Here is a 14,352-nt window from a genome sequence, read left to right on the forward strand (position 1 = left end):
GGACCCTGGTGGATCAAGCTTTCCCCCTGCAGCCCATGGAGCATGGAGCTCCACGTGGAGCAGATCTCCACACTGGAGGAGCCCCTGATGGGGCTGGTGGATGTGGTCTGGAGGAGGCTGCGGCCCATGGAGAGCCCCCGCAGGAGCAGGCCCTGGGCAGGAGCTGCAGCCCGTGGAGAGGAGACCATACAGGAGCAGGGGGACTGGGGGGAGCTGCCTCCCGTGGGAGACCCATGCTGGAGCAGTTTGCTCCAGGGGGATGGACCTCGTGGTATGGACCCATATCTGGAGCAGTTCTTGAAAAGCTGCTGCCTGTGGGAAGCCCACGCCGGATCAGTTAGGGAAGGATGGCATCCCATGGGAGGGACCACATGTGGAGCACGGGCAGAGAGTGACTGTGAAGGAGCAGCGGAGACAAAGTGTTAGGGACAGACCGCAGCCCCCATTCTCTGTTCACCTGTGCCATTCGGGGGAAGGAGATAAAGACGGTGAATGGAGGGAAGGTGTTTTTAGTTGTTTTTAGTTTCTCGCTGCTCTAGTCTGTTAGTGATTGGAAGTACATTATATTACTCCCTATGCTGTTTCTTTTTTTTTCCATGATGGTAATTGGTGAATGATCTCCTTGTCCTTATCTCATCCCTTGAGCCCTTTTTATCATATTTTCTCCCTCCACTTCCTTTGAGGAGGGCACGTGATAGAGTGGTGTGTTGGATTCTAGTGGGTCAACAGTGAGAAACCACCACAGAATCAAAGAAAGGTTGATACTGGAAGGGACTTCTGGTGGTAATTTGGTCCACCCCTCCCTCCCCCCCCAGCTCAAGCAGGGTGGACTTAGAGAAATTTTCCCAGGACCATGTCCAGGGATTTCCCAGGGGCAAGGCTTCACATCCTCTCTGAGAACAGTAAAATGCTTCCTGATGCTCAGAGAGAACCTCCTGTGTTTCAGTTTTTGTCCATTGTTTTTCTCCTGTCACTGGGATCCTCTGAAAAGAGCCTGCCTCTGTCCTTTCTGCACCCTCCCTGCAGGTATTTTTAGACATTGAGGTCCATTTCTCGACACTGAGCCTTCCCTCTCTTCTGGAGGCTGAACAGTCCCAACTTACTTAGTTTTTCTTCATAGGAGAGATGTTTCACTCCTTTAATCATCTTCATAGTATCTTGTTGGACTCTCTCCAGTGGCCCATTGTATCTCATAAAAATCAAGAGACAACAGCATTCCTCCCTGGGTGGGCTTGATCCACCAACCTTTCAGTTAACAGCCAAATGCACTAACCTATTGCACTGCAGAGACACACATAAATAAAGCAACTGAGCTATAACCTTCTCAGTTTATAAGGAAAAGCAATGCTTTTTGGGTGGGCTCTTTTGTTTGGGTGTGATTTGAAAATCAAAGTAGTAGAGAAGAAGGAGGGAAGAATATATTCTATTATAGTAAGAATAGATTAATTTGCTATTGTATGGCAAGAGAATCCTTCAGTTCCCTACAGGGTGATAGACTTGCTTGGTAATTATCTACAAGTCTGCTTTATCTGTTGTAGTCCCTCACCTATGAAATAAAGATAATATTTCACAGACTTTTTAAATACATTAAAAATTGTGAAGTACTCAGGCATTACACTAACAGCAATTATAGCAAGACGTAAAGTCTCTTTCTTGTAGCATATGAGAATAAAGGAGCTAATACTACCAGAATGTATGCTATAAAGTATTATTTTTCCTAGGCGTGATCTCATTTAGCAGATCTGTGGTGACTTCAATTAAACTGTATTATTGTCTTCAGATTAACTGTAGCATTGCAGGGGGGTTGGACCCGATGATGATCTTTCGAGGTCCCTTCTAACCCCTACAGTTCTGTGATTCGGTGATTCTGTGATTTTCAAAATATTCAGTATACCATGAAAAACTTTCTCCAAACAGGGCGATTATTTATTTATTTATTTATTTATTTATTTATTTTTATCAGACTTTGGCAAAAAGAGTAAATTTCAGTAAGCAGTACATTTCTCCAACTGCTGATAAATATGGAAGTTCAATGATATTCTTGCTCAGGTTGTTTAGTTTTCTGTTACACAGAACGACAGAAAACAAAGGTGAATGAGACAAACAAAACTGAAACTGCCTTTATGAAAAAAAAATCAAAAAAAAAAAGAACACTTTCTCTTTTTTACTGAAACATTTGTTGAATTTATTTTCTTGGGAGATTAAAAAGCTTTAGAAAATGAGACAGGCATTTCTTTGCCCTAGTTTCTTAAGTGCTCTTGCTGATGATTACAGATCTACTTATAAAACTCCATCCTCATATGGCAAGAAAAGTCTATTTCTTTGAGCAAGAGTTTGCAGGGTCAAGGCATGTAGTTGTAATAGAATACTCAGGCAGAACTGAATAACAAAGAATAAAGTGAAAAACACCAGTAAATTAAAATAAAGCTGGAATACACTCAATTAGCTAAATTACTATTGATATCTGTCATTATAAAATACCCAGGGCTGTATAATTTTGTTCTAATCCCCTAAATGCGCAACTAAGCAAGTGAGAGAACATATATTCCTACAACCCCCAGTGGAGACATTGAGATTATGCATGCTCTCACTAATTTAAAGAGGGACTTTCACACTGGGATACATTTTAAAAAGAGAACATTTAAATAAAAAGCAATTTGGTCTGCCTGTAATTGTATTCCCCTTGCTGTTATTGCTAATTATTGAAGATATTTGTGCTTGAATGGGTGAACTAGTTTTTTTTTTTTTTTCTTCTTTTTTTTCTTTTATTTTCTCTTTTTAATTTTAAACAGCCAAGTTTCTACTTTCACTCAATCCTACTAAAATAACAGGGTAAGGGTCTTTCAGGTTTACCAGTAGCAGTCAGGAGTCAGGAGAGCAAAGTCGTCGTGCTCAAATGGAGGGAGACATACAAATGCTTGGCTAAAATCTGAAACCAGAATGAATCCAGCCACATTCAAAACAAAAATAAGTTCAGAAGATTAAGAGATTGAACAATAAGGGTGATGAGCTCCTGGAGTGAATTTCTCAGAGAATTAGTAGTTCTTTCTCTCTGTATGTCTGTATATTAAGACTGGATGGTTTTTAGATCTCAGCCTTTTAAATCAAGCTACATATCATGGCTGATATGTACAGGCTACTGGGCTCAACAGAGAGGTGATGTGGTTATTTTTAACGTGTAGGAATCTAATTATCTACTGGTCCATTCTGGCCTTTAGTACAGTTGAGGATAAACTTTGACCTTACTGTAGTGGAGCTGAGAAGTGATGAGAAGTGTAGTGAAGATGATTAAGCTTAGAAGCATTTGCTGTTATTCCATTTTATGATTTGTGTCTAACAAAATATACACTCCCTTCTTTCCATACAGAACAGAATAGCAGATGGAAAGACATGTGATAAGTGTAGTGGATAATACGGTGAATTTGTTAACATTCATGCCCAAACTCTGGACAGACCTTACGTAGTTCCTTTATGTAATATGGGTGCATGAATTTTGAGCATGGTGGTCAACTGGTGGCTTCTCAGACGTTCAAGAAAAAATTCCATGCTGGGAATACGCCTATAAACAGATAGGTCTTGGCTCAAAGCCTCCAGGTGGATCAAACACCCAGTTGTTGGAGAGAGTAGGATAGTTGGAATTACTCAGGTCAAAGTTACCAGGCTACCCCTGCACCCTGATATGTGCCAGTCCAATGGTAGAAGACTTTATAATTCCTTGATGGTGAATTACTTACAGAGTTCTCTTATTATTATTCTGAAATGTGGTATATTTCTTATATTTTTCCAGACATATGAAGGTTTCCAAATGTGGTTAATAGGATCAGAGAGCCTGGCTGTCCTTCAAATTAATACATCTGAAGAATGAATTTCAGAAAGCATATTCTGAATAAAATGTCCCAAATATTTTCTAACCAAATTATCATATCTAGCTATGTGCTAGCATGCTTTTAAAAATGCACACTTCTTTGTAGGTTTTTGCCATGTCATTTAATAAATGTCATTGTTTATCCTGATAATTTATACATGTTCGCATATGGTACAAATCTGAACAGTTTCTCAACATGTTTTTGTTAACAATAATAATTTAGTAAATCATCTTGTTTAAGTAAAGGTACCTCATTGGGCTTTAGTTTTCTGCAACATTAGTCTCAAATCTGGCCATTAGATTATTTCTTAATACTGCAGCTATTTTACTCTTCGGCTTATGTAGTTCAGCAATTGCAAGAAAACAGTAAAGAAGAATTAAGGAACACACAATAAATATATTCGGTAGTAGGTTTGAAACAGTTTGAAAAAGATGTTTATAAAATAATTAAAGGATTAATTGTGTAATTCCTTGCTATATTAGGATGCTAAGACTAGATATGCTAGATACAGATAAATTTAGGTCATTGGTTTTTGGCACTGAGTCTGACTGGCAAGCAACAGCTAGTATTTGCTCTAAACTCTTGTAGCCTCCAAGACAGAGTGACTGCATCCAAACTACCTATTGGGAATGGGACTAGTTTGTGCCTAACTCCCAAATTGTGCCTTGGAATTATTTGAGAGAGCTCTAATTGGTACAAGCCAAAACTGTGCAAGGGGCAGTTATAGCAGTGTAACAGATAATCTAGTTCCAGTTTGGGGAATATTTCCTGGCTCTTTTTAATTTCATAATATGGATGCTAAAAACATTAATAGTTCCATAGGAAAAAAACAAAACAAAACAAAACAAACAAACAAACAAAACCACAAAGAGCAATTGATCTAATAGTAAATACAATCTATTAAATGAAAAGATGCATACAAAATAAAGACTACATATCATCTACAAAAAACAGAGCAAAGTCCATTTAAGCCACAAACTGCTGAAGTCTAGAAGAGTGTCACTAAGTGCTTGTATTATTCTTACATTCATCTGATCTCTGTGGACCTAACTGTTGGCCATTCCTGAAAACAGAATACTAGATTACACTAGGAAAGAGATAAGAGATGATAAATCTATGTTTTGTTTTGTTTTGTTTGTTTGTTTGTTTACATTCAACAGATGCAGGGCAGATGCAAAAAATGTTTGGATTGAAGGTAGTCCCATGAAAGGTGTCTTTCCCAATATGAGGTCTTATTGCTAGGTAGGAGGACAGCCTGGAGTTTTACTTTGAAAAATAATAATAATAATAAAAGCAATCTATCCAAGACTCCTAGGAAGCAATTCTGCTTGTTGCTGATTTACTGCATCCAGCACATAAGAGTGTGGAGCCAGGCAGATGTTGCCATACAATGCTGGAAAATGAATTGTACCTATGCCACAGGAATGAAGCTGAAGACAAGACAGAGTGGATGGTGTATGAGAGGGGATTAAATGTTCATGGCAAATCTATGCCTGGAGCTCTAGAAAAGCAATTATAGAGGTGAGCTGATCACTTCCCATTACAGATGAACTGCTATAGCACATAACCCTGCCACTCTAATACTTTAAGAAGCAGCTGTATGGAAAATATGAGATAACAAGAATATCTGGTGACTCAAGACACACAAAAAAAAATCTAGATTTTCAAAATACTCACATTTAACACTCAGTCCTTTGAAACAACTTTGGAATGTACACTCTCCCTTTCTCTGTATACACACATATAAAAGTACATACATATATGTATGTGCATATATATATAGAGAGAGATATGTATATATATAAGTATGTAGTGTTGTGGTTTAACCCCAGCAGGCAGCTAAATATCATACAGCCACTTGCTCGTCCCCCCTGGATGAGATGGGGAAGAGAATCAGAAAGGTAAATGTATGAGAACTCATGGGCAGAGACACTCTACTAGGTAAAGCAAAAAGCACGCACACAAGCAAGGCAAAATAAGGAACTCATTTGCTACTTCCCATCAGCAGGCAGATGCTCAGCCATTTCCAGGAAAACAGGACTCATCACACATAAGTTTCTTGGGAAGACAAATGCTATCACACTGAATGCCCTCCCACTTCCTCCTTCTTTACTTCCTTTATTGCTGAGCATGACGCCATATAATGTGGAATATCTCTTTGGACAGCTTGGGTCACCTATCCTGGCTGTGCCCCCCTCCCAGCTTCTTCAGCACCCCCAGCCTCCTCGTTGGCAGGGCAGCATAAGCTGAAAAGTTCTTGACTGTGGAAGCACTGCTCTGCAACAACAAAAAAACACTGGTGTGTTATCACCACTATTTTTATTGAAGATCCAAAGCACAGCATCATGCATGTAAAGAAAATTAATTCGACCCCAGACAAAACCATGGCAATATAGCTATCTATCTGCCTATATATGTGTACATATGCATATATAATGTGCATCAAAAAGCAAAAAAATAAAGATTTCATGTTATATAAAATTGTGTGATGGAAGGATAGAATATTTTGCATCCCTTGGAATGGAAAAGACAACTCAAGACAGCATTCTTCAACAGAAAAATTATCTTCCATATCTTCTAGTTAAACGTGACATTTTTCATATGTTAGACTTGCATTTGCTTTCAGATAGAGTACTGTTTATTTTCATACTAATGTTCTTTTCTTTGCTTAGCTATTTAGTTTTTTTTTTTGATGAATGAAAGTATACTTGTTTTGCAGCCACAAGCACAGGAGAACTTTGTGGAATCTATCAAAAAGACATTGAGTGTAACAAAAACAGCTGAGTGAGCAATTGAAACTGTAGACTAATGTATGCCACGGGCCTGATTCCCCTCTGCCACTGGTGTGATTCAGGGCTATCACCCTCAATCTCTGTACAGCTGCATTAACGTAAAATATGTGCACATGTGATCGAAACTAGTCTCACAAATAAACACTACATAACTTTATGAATTAATGTACATTTCAAAGGTATATATATTAGCTGCCTCAGTAAATGATCAATGTATTTACTGCTGTTACAATGAAGAGGAGCAGTAACATTCATCAGAGGTAGACTTAGCATCTGCAGATGTTTTACAAATTTCCCAGTTTTATATTGCTACATCCTGTTGTATCCTATATGTTCTGTATTTAAGTTTGCTGTTGTTTGTTGTTGTATCTTCCTTTTCACCAATGACTGAAAACTGTGCCTGTGTTTATCTTTAAACTGACAGGTATGAACAGATAATATGTTGTTGCTGAGGCACTGACAGGTGTGACTAACCAACTGGAGGAAAAAAAAAATCCATTGCTTTTAGACTGATCAATATTAGTCTTCATCCCAATTGTTTGACCTTGAAAGTTGCAAAAATACATCTGTAACCACTTTCAAAAGGGACACTGCCATTTATTAAATCTGAGACAGCACCATTACAATCAACTAAAACTCAAGATCTGCTGAACAGTTGAAACTATAATTTCCAAATATCTTTCTTTTCTTTAATTGAGGTTTGTTCTGCTGACAGATGAATGCACCCTCAGCTGAATTTGAATTTGTAGTGCAATAATCACTGACTTGACTTAAATGAAAAAAAAAACAAAACACGTAGACCAGCTCTCTGCATGGTTATATCCAGGAATGTCTCTCAGACAGACCTGACTCCTCCTTTTCCTAATTAAAAGTGGTAATAACGGTTTTATTGGATCTAAATTACACTTTTACTTGACAAACTTAATTTAAAGTGTGACCTATCAACTTAATGACATTTTGAGGCTGGTCACAACTTACATAAATTAGACGAGAGTAAAATGCATTACAATAAAGAGCTAAAATGAAGACACAAAAAATACAAATAATGGATAAAAACACACTAAAATGTTGTCACTAACGAGGTTTGCAATTTGTCTGGAATGAAATCAGAACTATCTCTGCAGAATATTGCTTAACAGGCTAGTGGTTGAAATCAAATATATGTAGCTTTGGTGGTTCTGATAGATGTGATTCGGTATCTGTAATATAAATGCAATAAGTTTTAGAATTAAATTTGCAAATAGAGAATGAAAAGCTGGCCTTAGCTGTCTGAATTCCAGCAAGAAGAATACCTCCCTCTTACATGGGCTTTTCACCCACATGGTTCTCTAACCCCTAAACAGGCAGCTAAGCATCCACATTGTAAAAATGAAGGAGCTACTAACATTGTACTACAGACATGATGAATATTTGAAATGACACCTAAGAACCTGATGATGCTACACTTGATGCTATATAGAGCTGGAGTGTCCTGTGAGGGGTAGAGATATTTTGTAGGGAGTGGTATCCATATTGGCTTCCCAGTGGTAGAAGATTCTGCTTACTACGGTCATGATAATTTAAGAAATTGTTGCAAAAAAATGGTATTACAGCTATGTTACAGTTCTAAGCTGGTTTTATTTGTTTGTTTGTTTTCAGAAACTGCATAATCACTGGAAATAGTCATGGAACCATTTCAATACTTTATCTGAAAACAATTTTGGAAAAAGGATATAAATATTGAAAATAATACTGTGACATTTCAATGCATTTTTTTTTTAATTTAAAGGAAGAATACAGTTTTTCAATTTCTTCTCTGAAATATAGCCTCTTATACATTTAGAAAAATGTAATTTAGACATTGGAATTAAAATACAATATTACTAAATGATCTGTGTGTGGTTGGATTTGCTTTATTAAAAGTTTTTAGACTTTGATTTACTACTTTGAGATGGGTAGAGAAAACTGTCCACAATTATAAATTACTGAGATGTGATAGCCAATGTCAAACTACAAGGATAGAATGATACAATAATAAACAGTCAAATTACTATTTTTCAACAAGTAAACTTGTTGGAAAAGCTGTGGCCTCTGTCTGTGCATGTACTCTTTTTAAAGCAATTGAAACAAATACGTTGTTTATCATCTTTGTCCATAAAAATGGACTTTAAAAATGTCCATAAAAAATGGACTTTGAGGTACTTCTGGAATTATAGAGACACATTTTGAGGAGCAGGGGAAGAGTGTGTTAGGTTTTCATTTCTTTAGAAGCAACTTTTCCACCTACACATTTATATAGTGACAAGGTTAGTGAATCTCTGAACATTTTCATGCAATCACAAACCAGCTGAGGTTGAAGACTCCACAGTATCTCTGGGCAACTCATGCCTGTAGTCAGTCACCCTCAAACTAAGTGGTTTTTTTTTGTGTTCAGCCAGAATTTCATGTGTTTCGGTTTATGCCTATTGCCTCTTGTCATGAAGCAACAGCCTTTTAGTGGCTTTTTAACATTATGGTGATAACAGATTGGTGCTATGCATGTATCTCTCTCAGAATAAACCATCTATAGTTTCTGCCAATGGTTAAGTTTACCATATTTTGGGGTAGGTAAAAATTGTATACTCACCAAAAGCTGTTGGGGGAAAATGTGCTGGAAAGTATTTGTTCAGATAAAATTTTCATAACACCTGATCCTTATCTTAAACTGTGTAGGAAGGGTTTACATATTCAGACTAGCAAAAAAATTGCATTCCTGGTATGAGCTGGGAATAGAAAGTGAGTAACTGAGTTATTCAGAAGAAAGGAAAAAAAAAAAAAAAAAAAGAAACTAGTCATTAAAAATGACATATAGAGCTTTGCCCTTTTTCAGGGCTGAAGTTTTTTTTTGTGTGTGTGTGTGTGTGTTTTTTTGTTTGTTTGTTTGTTTTGTTTTGTTTTGTTTTCTCCTTTAGTCAGAACACATGTTCTTGGTCAATTATATAAAAACAGTAAGGAAAAATAAAATGATGTATGGAAGCATCTTCCATTTCAAATTCTCTAGGTTTGTTTCCAAAGCTCTGCCTGAGAGATGGGTTTTCCTTGAACAGCTCTAACTGTGCTCTACCATCTAAATCCCCTTTTAATAACAATGATGCCCTTTCATGTTGACTTAGGAGTTTTAACCACTCTCTTTTTAACTTGCTGTTTTTAAGGCATGAAACTTTTGCACAATTTATTTGCTGTATAATAAGAAGGTTTTGAAAAGACCACCTTATAGTCTGGCTTATTAACTAGCAGCCCTTGCTTAAGATACAGGCTGAAACCCCCTCACAAAGGAAATCTAGACTTCATGGTTTAGGATATATAATCTGTATTAATCTGTAGTATTGTTCATGTGGCTGGCATAGCCACCTACTTGCTCAGTATCGAGAAAAATAAGTAGCTGTAAGATCTCGTTTTTGGCTTTTTTTTTTGGAGCTCAATTTTCTGGAACAAGTAAACTATTGGGATTCAAACACCCATAAGGTCAAAGGTCCTGAATAATGGATCCATGCATACACTAGCACCTACACTCTGCCACCGTTCTGAACGGTGCTGTGCCTTTGCTTTGGGCTGTAGTGCCTATAGCACTTATGTGGCTTGATTCAAAGGTCTTTAAAATCAATGAGAAACACTTTTCTTACACCAGAAGGAATTCACTAATTAATTGCAATAATACTATTTATTTGATACTTGTGCAATTGCTGTCACATAAATATTTGTTTGTTACATATAGTTTAGTGGTTGCCAATTTTATTACTTGTTCTCTTTCTTTTATTTCCAAAAGGCACTCCCACCGCCCTCCACCCCCCTCAAAAAGCAAACAAACAAAAAACCCACAATATTACATGGGAAATATACACATTTTCACCACATCCATCTTCCTGAGGAAATAAAAATTGTGGCTAATCTGGATTGTATGGATTAGTGGGGCTCCACCGCACAATTTACCAAGATATTTGAAGATTTCTTTGGGGAATTAGAGGTTTATTTTTATTTTTACTGCTGCAGTAATCTTCTGATAATCTTTTCTGAAATAATAGAAAAGCAGGTAAATTTTTGTATATTAAAAATAATTTATTTATCCATAGCTCTAATAAATCAATAAATTAACATGATCAAACATCACCAAATTATTGTATGGTGCTAGCAAATGAGAGAGCATTTCTCTCTGTACATAATAAGACAACCTCAAGAATAGGAAGTTTGCATACCCCAGTAAATCAAGAATCAGGAAAGTTTTAGCACAGGAAGATTAGTGGTATGAAGCAGAATTTATATTACTGTTCATTTCACAAGCAGGAATAGCAGCTACCCAGCTGAGGAAAAGATTGAAAATAAAATGAAATGTAATAGGGATCATTTATTTATTTATTTATTTTTTCTCCTGGAAAGCTTTGAAGAAAAGAAAATGAAAACTAAGTATGTCTCTTCTTGCTGATATGTTGATTGTCCTGGTTTCAGTTAGGTTAGGGTTAGGTTAGGTTAGGTTTGGTTAGGTTAGGACGGAGTCAATTTTCCTCCTAGTAGGTAGAATGCTATGTTTTGGCTTAGGATGAGAAGAGTGCTGATAGCAAGCTGATGTTTTAATTGTTGCAGAGCAGTGCTTACACCAAGCCAAGGACGTTTCAGCTTCTCACTCTGTCCTGCCAACGGGCAGGCTGGGGGTGCAGCAAGAGCTGGGAGGGGACAGACAACAGATGACTCAAACTAGCCAAAGGGGTATTCCATACCATCTGATGTCATGCTAAACAATATATAGGGGTGGCTAGCCGGGGGAGGAGGGCCGGACTGCTCGGGGTTAGGCTGGGCATCAGTCAGTGGGTGGTGGGCAATTGCATTGTGCATCACTTGTTTCATATACATTATTATTCTTAGTGCTATTATCATCATTATTGTTATTATTATTATTGTTATTACTATTTTTCTGTCTTAATCTGTCTTTATCTCAACTCATAGGCTTCACTTTGCTGTTTCTCTCCCTCATCCCACAGAGGTAGTGGGGAGGATGAGCAAACGGCTGTGTGATGCTTAGCTGCCGGCCAGGTTAAACCACAGAATGTACAGATAGATTGAGATAGAAAGGAAAAGAATGAGTTAATGTGAATAATATCACACTCATTACTGTACTTTGAGAAAGGCAAATCTGGGTTTTGGCAGAAGAAAATATTAGAAGTTCCATATGTAGTCTTTGGCAATAGTTGCAATACCTTGGAAACAGCTTGTACTTTTGAGTGTCTGGAATCAGACAAAAATTTGTCAAAGACACAGCTTTGGTGACTGGCTGAAATAATAGGTTTTAACAGGGGAGCTATTCAGTTTCAATAATCTTAGTTAAGTGGGAGGAATCTCATGCAGAGTATAGCCTGTGGGTTAGCGGTAAGAGTCCAGTTGGTAAGCCTTTCCTAGTTTATTGGTATAAACTTCATTGGAGTAAACATTTTTCTGGAATTCAGGATGCTCTGATGGAAAAAGAGGAACCTCACTCTATTCTGGGTTTATGATGCAAGCGAATCATATTCCTCTAAACATGTACATATGCACATATGAATTTCATATGTTAGCATACACTTGAATTCTGGGGAATAATTTTGACTTTTTTTTTTTTTCTTCTTTTTTTAAGTTCATAATCTAACATGATTTCAACAAAATTTGTGACTGGAATTACTATGTATATATATTAGTATGTGTGTGTGCAGACATATTTGCATACACATTCTTAGGTGTTTAAGGGTATTCAGAAGTACATAGTAAGATTGATTAAATCAATGATCATTATCTTCCAGTAGAAATTTTATATCATATTTGCCTTTGTAAGTACTGTGTAGCTTCTGTTGCGCAGAACCTAGTAGTAATTTATTAAGTCACGTTCTTTGTGCTTTGTCTCACCATTGCAATAATATGAATTTTTTTCCTGTGATACAATATTATCTTTGAAGCCAAGATAGACAGATTTGGTCAGTGGTAATTTCCTCACACTTTGCCACTTTTAGGTACAGCCTCACTATTGCCAATCTTGGATGCTCTTGTGTTTCTTGAGCTGAGAACAGATATTCACGCTATTATTACTGAAGTATTTGACCTTGAACCTTGAATTTGGTAAGACCTTGCTTAAAGCTTTATATGATTCAGGGTTTAAAGCCTTGGCATCTCCCCCAACTAACACACAAAATACTTATTTGCTTTTCTTTACTGACAAATTCCTTCAACACGTTTTTTAGGGGACTTTTCTTAACCTTCTTACTTTGGTCATTTTTCCTTCAAATCCCAGTGGTTTTTTTTTTTTTTGTTTTGTTTTTGTTTGTTTGTTTTGTTTTGTTTTGTTTTGTTTTCCTTTAAAGATGTACACCTCAAGGAAAGAAAAATGATAACTATCATATTTTTATATGTATATATATAAATCTGCAAGTTATCTATGAAGAACAAAAACAGGAAAAAAAGCTTTAGAAAACTGAGGAGTCAGCAGTGGGGTAGCCCATGGATAATACAAGAGAAAGTTTCTTGTGGAGCTTGCTGTGTCTCAGGAGTCCTTTAGTCTTTCCTTTTTCATAAGCAGTTCTTTATCCTCCAAAAGCTGTAACATCTTCTTCCCTTATGATTTCCTTCTCCTCTAGGATCTCCTACCAAAACTCAGAAAACTGATGAATCAATAGTTGCTTCAGTAGACAGACAACTGGTTTAAATGAATGTACTGATTATCAAGAAATAGTAGTTACAATGGGATGAGGGGATTAAGTACCTGAAAGTAGTCATCCTTTCCTGTGTTTTGTTATGAATAATATTGCTGTGAGTGTTATTTTATGAGGATCTTACTGGGACTTGTACAAGGGAGAAAGACTTCTGAGTCAGGAAAGTGAAAGCAACTGGTTATGTGAAGGCATGTCAATAATTCCAATGACAGGTTATAAAAGATCCTAATGTATGTCTAAAATAGGTTTATTCAACGTATTGAACTGCAGAATTTCTTAGAAGTAGGAGTGTTCACAAGACTTTCCTTAGGCAGTATACATACTATACTTGGCTGTCCCTCATAAAAAGGCCAAAGCTTTTTGGTGTTATACTATTTCAGGACTTGGAGGGAGTGGTGGGTCACATCTACGTGAAACACCAGCTAGAAATATGTTTTTTTTTTATTTTTTTTTTTTTATTTTTATTTTTTTCTTTTTTCCTTGAGCTAAATTCTCAGAGGGTCTGCAGAGTTTATCTAGACTCACCCATGATTCAAGCAAATTTGAAACATGTTTAAAAAAACTTGGTTGCTCAGGGCCTTTTCTGGTTGAGTTTTGTCTGCGTCTGAGGTCCCACAACCTCAGCCTCTCTGGGCTGGACCCACAACCAGCCTTTCTGGGCAGGTTGTTCCACCACTTGATCATGCTTACAGAGATTATTCCTCTCACCTCCTCACCCCCCCATATTTCTACACCTTGCGTTTGAATAATCAAAATATATAGATTTGTGTGTGCTTGTGTGTGCAAGATGGTAATGCAAGATGGTAAAGTTTCATCTTAACCTTTCATAATAATTGCACCTTTAAAATGTCAGCTGAAATTCCAGAAAAAGATGTTTCTGCATTAAGATTGGGGGTCATTATTCAGGTGCTGCTTTTGACCTTCATTGTGAGAAAAGATGTATGTGCACTTTAAGGGCTTCTTTGCTGAACTTGTAATTTATTTTCCTCCAAAGTTGAGTTCATTGAG

Source organism: Aythya ferina (assembly GCF_964211825.1).
Source record: "Aythya ferina genome assembly, chromosome: 1".
NCBI lineage: Eukaryota > Metazoa > Chordata > Aves > Anseriformes > Anatidae > Aythya > Aythya ferina.